We start from the raw sequence: 10485 nt of genomic DNA, 5'->3' as shown, positions 1-10485 counted from the left end.
GAGATTCTCATCATGATGTGGTGGAACAGGAGATTCTCATGGTGATGAGGTGGAACGGGAGATTCTCATCATGATGTGGTGGAACAGGAGATTCTCATGGTGATGAGGTGGAACGGGAGATTCTCATCGTGATGAGGTGGAACAGGAGATTCTCATGGTGATGAGGTGGAACGGGAGATTCTCATCATGATGTGGTGGAACAGGAGATTCTCATGGTGATGAGGTGGAACGGGAGATTCTCATCGTGATGTGGTGGAACAGGAGATTCTCATGGTGATGAGGTGGAACGGGAGATTCTCATCGTGATGAGGTGGAACAGGAGATTCTCATGGTGATGAGGTGGAATGGTAGATTCTGATGGTGATGAGGTGGAACGGGAGATTCTCATCATGATGTGGTGGAACAGGAGATTCTCATGGTGATGAGGTGGAACGGGAGATTCTCATGGTGATGAGGTGGAACGGGAGATTCTCATGGTGATGAGGTGGAACGGGAGATTCTCATGGTGATGAGGTGGAACGGGAGATTCTCATGGTGATGAGGTGGAACGGGAGATTCTCATCATGATGTGGTGGAACAGGAGATTCTCATGGTGATGAGGTGGAACGGGAGATTGTCATGGTGATGTGGTGGAACGGGAGATTCTCATGGTGATGGGGTGGAACGGGAGATTCTCATGGTGATGAGGTGGAACGGGAGATTCTCATGGTGATGTGGTGGAACGGGAGATTCTCATCATGATGAGGTGGAACGGGAGATTCTCATGGTGATGTGGTGGAACGGGAGATTCTCATGGTGATGTGGTGGAACGGGAGATTCTCATGGTGATGAGGAGGAACGGGAGATTCTCATCATGATGAGGTGGAACGGGAGATTCTCATGGTGATGAGGTGGAACGGGAGATTCTCATGGTGATGAGGTGGAACGGGAGATTCTCATGGTGATGAGGTGGAACGGGAGATTCTCATCATGATGAGGTGGAACGGGAGATTCTCATGGTGATGAGGTGGAACGGGAGATTCTCATGGTGATGTGGTGGAACGGGAGATTCTCATGGTGATGAGGTGGAACGGGAGATTCTCATGGTGATGTGGTGGAACGGGAGATTCTCATCATGATGAGGTGGAACGGGAGATTCTCATGGTGATGTGGTGGAACGGGAGATTCTCATGGTGATGTGGTGGAACGGGAGATTCTCATGGTGATGTGGTGGAACGGGAGATTCTCATCATGATGAGGTGGAACGGGAGATTCTCATGGTGATGTGGTGGAACGGGAGATTCTCATGGTGATGGGGTGGAACGGGAGATTCTCATGGTGATGTGAGCAACTGTGTAATTTTTTCCACCACCTTGTTCAATCTATCAGACTAAATACTAGACGGTGGATCTGATGAAGTGCACAATGAGGAGACTTACTTTTGAAAAAAAAAATCCCTTTAACCTATCAGATTTCGCTGTGTCTGTGCTGTAATTGACATTTTGGGTCAAACAAACAGACAAACAGCATTAAAATAAGACTCAAGTTAAAATGAAGAGTGGAGTCAGTCTGATTCCTGCAACACCATCATCTCTCTTGTATAAACCATCTTTAAAACTCCAGCTGACATATTTTCCTTCAGCTGACCTCTGACCTTCTCCGGATGTGTTTGCTCTGTCTCTCATCCAGCCACTGCTGTCTCACATATCCTGTAATGAGACGGCGGCAGAGCCAACATGGCGGCCGGCGTGTCATTAGCAGTGGAAATGTGGTGGGATATTAGAGATGGAATGTCAGTCAGAGCGCCACTGACTTCATGCAAGGTTGTCAGCTGATATGCAAGAAGCAGCTGAGACACTGTAACTTAAAGATGGCACAGGAATCAGGAGGAAAAATGTCTCGGGGGGAGATGGAAATGTTTGGGAAGGACTGGGATGAGGCGACAGGCTCAGACCAGCGTTCCAGGTCACAGAAGTCAAGAAGATGATTGATGATTGATCCTCGTCTCATGAAGGAGAGATGGAAGAAAGACACTTGGAATAGAGTGTGTGTCGGTGGGGGTCTGTTTCAGAGTATGGATGGATGGATGGATGGATGGATGGATGGAAGGATGTATTGATGTAGGGATGGATGGATGGATGGATGGATGGAAGGATGTATTGATGTAGGGATGGATGGATGGATGGATGGATGGATGTATTGATGTAGGGATGGATGGATGGATGGATGGAAGGATGTATTGATGTAGGGATGGATGGATGGATGATTAATGGATGGATGGATGGATGGAAGGATGTATTGATGTAGGGATGGATGGATGGATGATTAATGGATGGATGGATGGATGGAAGGATGTATTGATGTAGGGATGGATGGAAGGATGTATTGATGTAGGGATGGATGGATGGATGGATGGAAGGATGTATTGATGTAGGGATGGATGGATGGATGGATGGATGGATGGATGGATGGAAGGATGTATTGATGTAGGGATGGATGGATGATTAATGGATGGATGGATGGATGGATGGTTGGTTGGGTGGGTGGATGGACACACACACACACGTACACACACACACACGTACACACACACACGTACACACACACACATGTACACACACACACACACACACGTACACACACACACATATGTACACACACACACACACACATGTACACACACACACACACATGTACACACACACACACGTACACACACACACACATGTACACACACACACACACGTACACACACACACACACACACACTCATGCAGATTGTGGAGGATAATTGTTGGGAGAGAAGTGAGTTGAGGAATGTCTGAGTTTGGACTGACACTGAGGGGACGGGGCCCACTCGATGACCCCCCCAGTGTTTGTGTGTCATATGTTTTACTGTTCACACTTTCTTACAGCTGTGTGTGTGTGTGTGTGTGTGTGTGTGTGTGTGTGTGTGTGTGTGTGTTGGCCTCGGGTTGTGTTTTCCCAGTATAAAACTGGGTAAACTGGCTGCTTTCAGGGAGCAGATGTGGTGAAGAATGTCTTTTTCTTGTTTGTGTGTTTGACTTGACGCTCCGACATGAACCAGAAACCTCCATCCTGTCACGTTTCCGTGGAAACACACAACGTAAGGAACAAACGGCGAAATAAGACTCAATGTTCAACGTCTCTCGTAACAAGGAATTAAAGTTATGAGAAAAAGTTATGAAATGTCAAAAATATAAGAAAAAAGACAAAAAGAGTCATAATCATGACATTGTCTAACAAGATAAACTTTGATTCGATCTCAAGTCGACCAATGAAAACGTTTTCATCGGCTTTGGGAGACATTTTCCACCAGTCACCATGTAATAAGCGGAACTGATGAGAATCTGCTGCTTCCTGGTCTCGGCTCAGCAGCAGAAGACCAGAATCAGGTTCTGTTCAACAGGAGCGAAGGGACAGAACCGGGTGTTGTCTGTGTGAAATGTTTTTGGAGGATAATCTCAGATTCTGAGCAGCGGGAAGACTGCAGAGACACGGCGGCGGTGTCAGGTCGTGTCAGGACAAACATGGACACCACGGCCTGTTTGTGGGCGAACTAAAGGAACATCAACCGGTAAAGTTTCACTCTACTTGTCAGACGGGTTGGAGAACCTGGTCCAGTTCGACTTGCACCAGTCTGAACTGGACTCACACCAGTCTGAACTGGACTCCACCAGTCTGAACTGGACTCACACCAGTCTGAACTGGACTCCACCAGTCTGAACTGGACTCACACCAGTCTGAACTGGACTCACACCAGTCTGAACTGGACTCACACCAGTCTGAACTGGACACCACCAGTCTGAACTGGACTCACACCAGTCTGAACTGGACTCACACCAGTCTGAACTGGACTCCACCAGTCTGAACTGGACACCACCAGTCTGAAGTGGACTCCACCAGTCTGAACTGGACACCACCAGTCTGAAGTGGACTCGCACCAGTCTGAACTGGACTCACACCAGTCTGAACTGGACACCACCAGTCTGAACTGGACTCACACCAGTCTGAACTGGACTCGCACCAGTCTGAAGTGGACTCGCACCAGTCTGAACTGGACAACACCAGTCTGAATTGGACAACACCAGTCTGAACTGGACTCGCACCAGTCTGAACTGGACTCCACCAGTCTGAACTGGACTCGCACCAGTCTGAACTGGACTCCACCAGTCTGAACTGGACTCACACCAGTCTGAACTGGACTCCACCAGTCTGAACTGGACTCGCACCAGTCTGAACTGGACTCCACCAGTCTGAAGTGGACTCGCACCAGTCTGAAGTGGACTCGCACCAGTCTGAACTGGACTCACACCAGTCTGAACTGGACTCGCACCAGTCTGAAGTGGACTCGCACCAGTCTGAACTGGACAACACCAGTCTGAATTGGACAACACCAGTCTGAACTGGACTCGCACCAGTCTGAACTGGACTCCACCAGTCTGAACTGGACTCGCACCAGTCTGAACTGGACTCCACCAGTCTGAACTGGACTCACACCAGTCTGAACTGGACTCCACCAGTCTGAACTGGACTCGCACCAGTCTGAAGTGGACTCGCACCAGTCTGAACTGGACTCGCACCAGTCTGAACTGGACTCCACCAGTCTGAACTGGACTCACACCAGTCTGAACTGGACACCACCAGTCTGAACTGGACTCGCACCAGTCTGAACTGGACACCACCAGTCTGAACTGGACTCACACCAGTCTGAACTGGACTCACACCAGTCTGAACTGGACTCCACCAGTCTGAACTGGACTCACACCAGTCTGAACTGGACACCACCAGTCTGAACTGGACTCGCACCAGTCTGAACTGGACACCACCAGTCTGAACTGGACTCGCACCAGTCTGAACTGGACACCACCAGTCTGAAGTGGACTCGCACCAGTCTGAACTGGACTCCACCAGTCTGACCTGGACTCCACCAGTCTGAACTGGACTCGCACCAGTCTGAACTGGACTCGCACCAGTCTGAAGTGGACTCGCACCAGTCTGAACTGGACTCCACCAGTCTGAACTGGACTCCACCAGTCTGAACTGGACTCGCACCAGTCTGAACTGGACTCCACCAGTCTGAAGTGGACTCACACCAGTCTGAACTGGACTCCACCAGTCTGAACTGGACTCACACCAGTCTGAACTGGACACCACCAGTCTGAACTGGACTCGCACCAGTCTGAACTGGACACCACCAGTCTGAACTGGACTCGCACCAGTCTGAACTGGACACCACCAGTCTGAACTGGACTCGCACCAGTCTGAACTGGACTCGCACCAGTCTGAACTGGACACCACCAGTCTGAACTGGACTCGCACCAGTCTGAACTGGACTCCACCAGTCTGAACTGGACTCCACCAGTCTGAACTGGACACCACCAGTCTGAACTGGACTCGCACCAGTCTGAACTGGACACCACCAGTCTGAACTGGACTCCACCAGTCTGAACTGGACTCGCACCAGTCTGAACTGGACACCACCAGTCTGAACTGGACTCACACCAGTCTGAACTGGACTCGCACCAGTCTGAACTGGACTCGCACCAGTCTGAACTGGACTCACACCAGTCTGAACTGGACTCACACCAGTCTGAACTGGACTCGCACCAGTCTGAACTGGACACCACCAGTCTGAACTGGACTCGCACCAGTCTGAACTGGACACCACCAGTCTGAACTGGACTCGCACCAGTCTGAACTGGACTCACACCAGTCCACCAGCAGCTTCCCATGATGTGTTGATCTCACACTCAGATGTTTGTCGCCTTGGATACAAGCTTCTGCTAAATGACTGGTGAATAGAACAGAATAGAATAGAATAGAACAACAGACAACAGACTCTGTTGCTCATCAGAAAAACCCATAAAAGCTTCACCCAGAACACCTGGCAGCTCACCTGGGCCCAGGTGGAGCTGGTCGCCGTGACGTCATCCCTTCACGATGACGTCACGGCGACCAGCTCCACCTGGGCCAGAAGCACTTCTGTTTCTGGCTCCCGGTTGGTCTGCAGGAGTCTGATGACGCATGTCTGCTGCAGAAAGATGAAGATGAAGATGAAGATAAGATGAAGAACTACTGAGAACCAGGACAAAAGTCATCTTCATCATCAGCTCCACCTTCCTCTTCCTCAGAGGAAGACTTTCTTAAACAGTCAGAGGTCTCTCACCCCCATTCTCTCTCTCTCTCTCTCTCTGTTGGATGTTGGACCTCCCTCTCCTCCCTCCTCTTCCTCCTCCCCCTCCTCCCTCCTCTCCTGCCCTGCTGAAGCAAACGGGTCGGAGCGACTCTCCGACCGGAGCTCATCTCCTCATCCCGCTGGGAAAGCGTCAAGCTCCTCTTCCTCCTCTTCCTCCTGCTGGGAGCTCCTCTTCCTCCTGCTCGGACAGATGTTGGATGATTGTTTGTAAAAGTTGGAGAAGTAGGTGAGCGCACGCGCTGACTTCCACCAACCCCGCTTGGATCTACGGAGTCGGTGCGCGTGAGGAAGACGAGGCGCTGAGAGGAGTTTTTATGACCTCCATGAGTCCAGATCCGCAGCTGGAAGTCCGAGAGGAGCCCGCAGGGACCCACCGGCTGCTGGACGTTCCGAGGTACGCGCGCATCTCCCACGTGCACGCTCCCGTTCCACCCAACTTAGAGAGAAAAGATAAATATAAATATAAACTTCCGATAAATCGATCCGAACATTGATCAGGTTTCTGCGTTTCTTCTAGTGTAAACGACGTGCGCGTGCACGTGTCGTTATATACATGTAATATGAGGCTTCACATTTAAGCTCATGCTCATCATCATCATCATCATCATCATCGTCGTCATCAGTTTCTGCAATTCTAACAAGATAATTACCAGCTGATTTATGACGTCATAATACACGTGATCACCAGGCTTCTCTTCACCTGGCGGCCTACCTGAAAGGTGAGCCTGTAGGAGTGCTCTGATCTGATTCCTGCTCCCTGAGGATGACCCCTTCACTGACCCCTGCGCAGCCTGTAATGTCCGCGGCGGCCTGCAGGGGGCAGTGTGAGGACTTTCCTGCACATTGTTCAGGTTTTCTGGGAAAAATCTGCTGCTAGCTTGATAAAGGGGGTTCATGTGCTGCTTTCTGCCTTTGTCTCATGATGAAGGTCAGTTTTCATGTTTTACTGTAGCAGAGAGGCAATAGGAAGCTGCTGCGACCCTCGTCCAGCTCTTCTTTCACTTCTTTAAACCCTTCCTGCATGCAGACAGCAAGATGGAGGAAAGCCGGATGGAAGACAGATCGAGGAATGGGAAGACAGAGGCTTGTGGAGGGATCTGCTGCTGAAGGAATTCCACATGGAATTCACTGCTTTCACTGGTTTTTCTGGTTTTCCAGCCAGAGATCCCAGTTCAACCTCACAAACTGCAGTTTTCTGTGTTGGTGGACCAAGTCAGAACCCGATGCTCCGGTCCAGCTCGGGTACCGGACTGAGTCAGAACCATAGACTGTATACAGAAAGATGGGCGGAGCCTCCGTGACGTCACCCGTAGGTTTCTGAAGAGCTGAATTGAAGCTCGGTGGGCGGTTCCTACCATCACCATCTTGGCAGGGGCATGCCTGTCGTCTCACCCGGAAAATACAAATATGGGCAAAGAGGTGGAGCTGAGAGGGGGGTTGTGAGCGTCATGGCGGATGATTGATATCTAGCGAACTCCGAGCTTTCTGTAGCTAAAAGCTAACCGAGCTAACCCGGAGATAACAGAAGCTAACCAGCTAACGGAGGTAAGCAGGCTAAAGCTAAGTCACGTTGTTAACCGGCTAAAAACCGCGGTTGTTCTACGTTCTTCTGACTTGAAGCGGGAGATCGGGTACCTGTCAATCAAAAGGACACGCCCCTAAATATGCCGAACTTTGAGATTAAATTACTTTTAAACGGGCGAGTTAGAAAAAAATTTCACTCCCCCCACAGTTGTCATGAAGGTAAACCTGACCTATTAAACCTAACATAGATTTTTGAACCAGGCTGTAAACATGTTTATTCCTGCTGTAAACATGTTTATTCCTGCTGTAAACATGTTTATTTCTGCTGTAAACATGTTTATTTCTGCTGTGAAGTTGGTCTTTTTAACATGGGAGTCTATGGGGATTTGCTGCCCCTAGTGGATGAAGGGGGAACTGCAGTTTTATGAACTTCCAGATAGGTTTCACTTTGAACTGCCGGAGGCTCCGTCCATCTTTCATAAACAGTCTATGGTCAGAACCCGATGCTCCGGTCCAGCTCGGGTACTGGACTTTCCTCTGATCTCTGAATCCTGCAGGATAATGAAGGTTTGCAACTCGCAGGATGAAGCACCGAACCAGTTTAAACTGGATCTTAAGGGTCTTCTCATTTGTTATTGTTTCTGATGGATCCTACCCAGAACCAGGACCTGAACGGGTCCGATGGAGGGATGGATCCTACCCAGAACCAGGACCTGAATGGGTCTGATGGTAGGATGGATCCTACCCAGAACCAGGACCTGAATGGGTCTGATGGTAGGATGGATCCTACCCAGAACCAGGACCTGAACGGGTCCGATGGAGGGATGGATCCTACCCAGAACCAGGACCTGAACAGAACCGATGGAGGGATGGATCCTACCCAGAACCAGGACCTGAATGGGTCTGATGGTAGGATGGATCCTACCCAGAACTGGGTTTGGATCTGTGAGGTCAGAGCGGGTTGGACCTGTAGATGGAAGTCATGAAGGTTGTTGGTTTAGGTTCTGCGAGACGGACGTTTGAGCGTTGGAAAGGAGGCTCTGCAGCGTGGCGGCAGATGTTGGACTTTCGCAGCAGCAGGAGAGTAAAAACATCCTTTATAAGAGACGTTTAAACCCAGGAAAACTCTGCATTTATGTCAGAAACTCTTCTGGATCTTAGAACGAACCAAATATTCACTTTCAAGCACAGAAATCCCATTTTCCCTGAAGTCCAGAAGGAGATGAGGCTGGATCTCATGCTGTGGTGCGTTCAGGTTCTCCTGAACATCACGTTCCTTCTGAGCATCGGTTCCTCTAACAAAACCCGTAACCATTTCTGGCATCGTCTTCATCCTCCTCATCCGACTGGTGGCCAACAGTTCCCCGACTGAATCCGTGTCAAACAAGACGTCTGCAGATTTTTCTGCTTGTTTTGCTCAATTCAGAGATTTAATATATAGAGTATAACTAGAGTATAATAAAGAGAACATTACACTTGCAAGCAACCCAGTAGAACCCCCAGTAGAACCGGTCCACCTGAACCCAAACCGTCATTTTCCTGCAGATTTCTGCCATTTCTCATGTTCTTCCTGTTTCCTCGACCTCCACAGTTTCAGCTAAGATGTTGTGAAAGTCAATCAGAACTTATAGAAGAGTTTATAAAGTTTAGTTAAATGATACCGATGTTGCTGTAAGTGTCTTCAGAGGCAACTAGCCTCTTGGACTTTCAGGAACTCAAGAAAGAAGAAATGCCGAGGTTGTAGGTTCGAGTCCCGTAAGAGCGTGTTTGTTGCAGGAATAAACAGACGTGTGTTTCGCTAAAGGTTACGTTGTTTATTGTTTGCTTTGAATGAAACAGAAACCGTTCAGATGTTGGTTGGATGTCCCGTCACGCCAGTAATCATCTGTTTGTGTTAAAGGCTCTGTGGCGCAGTGGGCTTCCAGGACTTTATGACAAAAGCAATGCAAAGGGTGTGGGTTTGATTCCCACAGTGTTGTTTAGTAAAAGACTATTTCACCTTCTGCCACTAAACACTGCATCCTTCTGAAATCTGGTTTCAGTCTCAGGCAGTTTATGATGATGTGGAGATTCAACAAAACGAAACTAAAGTCAAACAAAGGTTGTCGGTTCAAGTCCCGTTAGAGCCGATAGATGAGCACGTTTCTGATTTATTATCAAATCAAACTTTATTTGTACAGCACTTTTCTTACAGAAGAATATTAAAGTGATTAACAACATGAAAAAACAGTTTCACACTTACAAACGTACACGCACGTAACACACACACACACACACACACACAACCCTTCCCCTGACCTGTATACCAAAATAAAAATACTAACTTCAGGAGAACTTCAGGCCGGGCCGGGGGCGGCCGGGGGCGGGCCGGGGGCGGGCCGGGGGCAGGCCGGGGCCGGGCCGGGGGCAGGCCGGGGCCGGGCCGGGGGCGGGCCGGGGGCGGGCCGGGGCCGGCCCGGGGGCGGCCGGGGGCGGGCCGGGGGCGGGCCGGGGCCGGGCCGGGGGCGGGCCGGGGCCGGGCCGGGGGCGGCCGGGGGTGGCCGGGGCCGGGCCGGGGGCGGCCGGGGGTGGCCGGGGCCGGGCCGGGGGCGGCCGGGGGCAGGCCGGGGCAGGCCGGGGCCGGGCCGGGGGCGGGCCGGGGCGGGCCGGGGCCGGGCCGGGGGCGGCCGGGGGAGCCATATGGCTGTGGTGTGGAACCCTACCAACAACCAATAATATGACTTTAACTCCTACAAGTCTTGTTAAACTTGAAAATTCTGCAG

General features: G+C 50.5%; 1 protein-coding gene across 1 annotated transcript in view; it reads left to right on the top strand.

Moving 5' to 3' along the window:
* The first annotated feature begins 6408 nt into the window (after nt 1–6408).
* The window catches only part of plekhg2 (pleckstrin homology domain containing, family G (with RhoGef domain) member 2), a 90165-nt gene continuing 86088 nt past the window's right edge, over nt 6409–10485 (top strand). The window contains exon 1 of the mRNA XM_079246475.1: nt 6409–6593. The gene's annotated coding sequence lies outside the window, so the exon portion shown is untranslated. The remainder of the gene's footprint in view (nt 6594–10485) is intronic.

The sequence above is a fragment of the Telmatherina bonti genome (assembly GCF_933228915.1).
Source record: "Telmatherina bonti genome assembly, chromosome: 9".
In the NCBI taxonomy this organism is placed as follows: domain Eukaryota; kingdom Metazoa; phylum Chordata; class Actinopteri; order Atheriniformes; family Telmatherinidae; genus Telmatherina; species Telmatherina bonti.
Note: the sequence above shows the minus strand (reverse complement) of the source record. Positions and strands in the feature narration are given on the sequence as shown.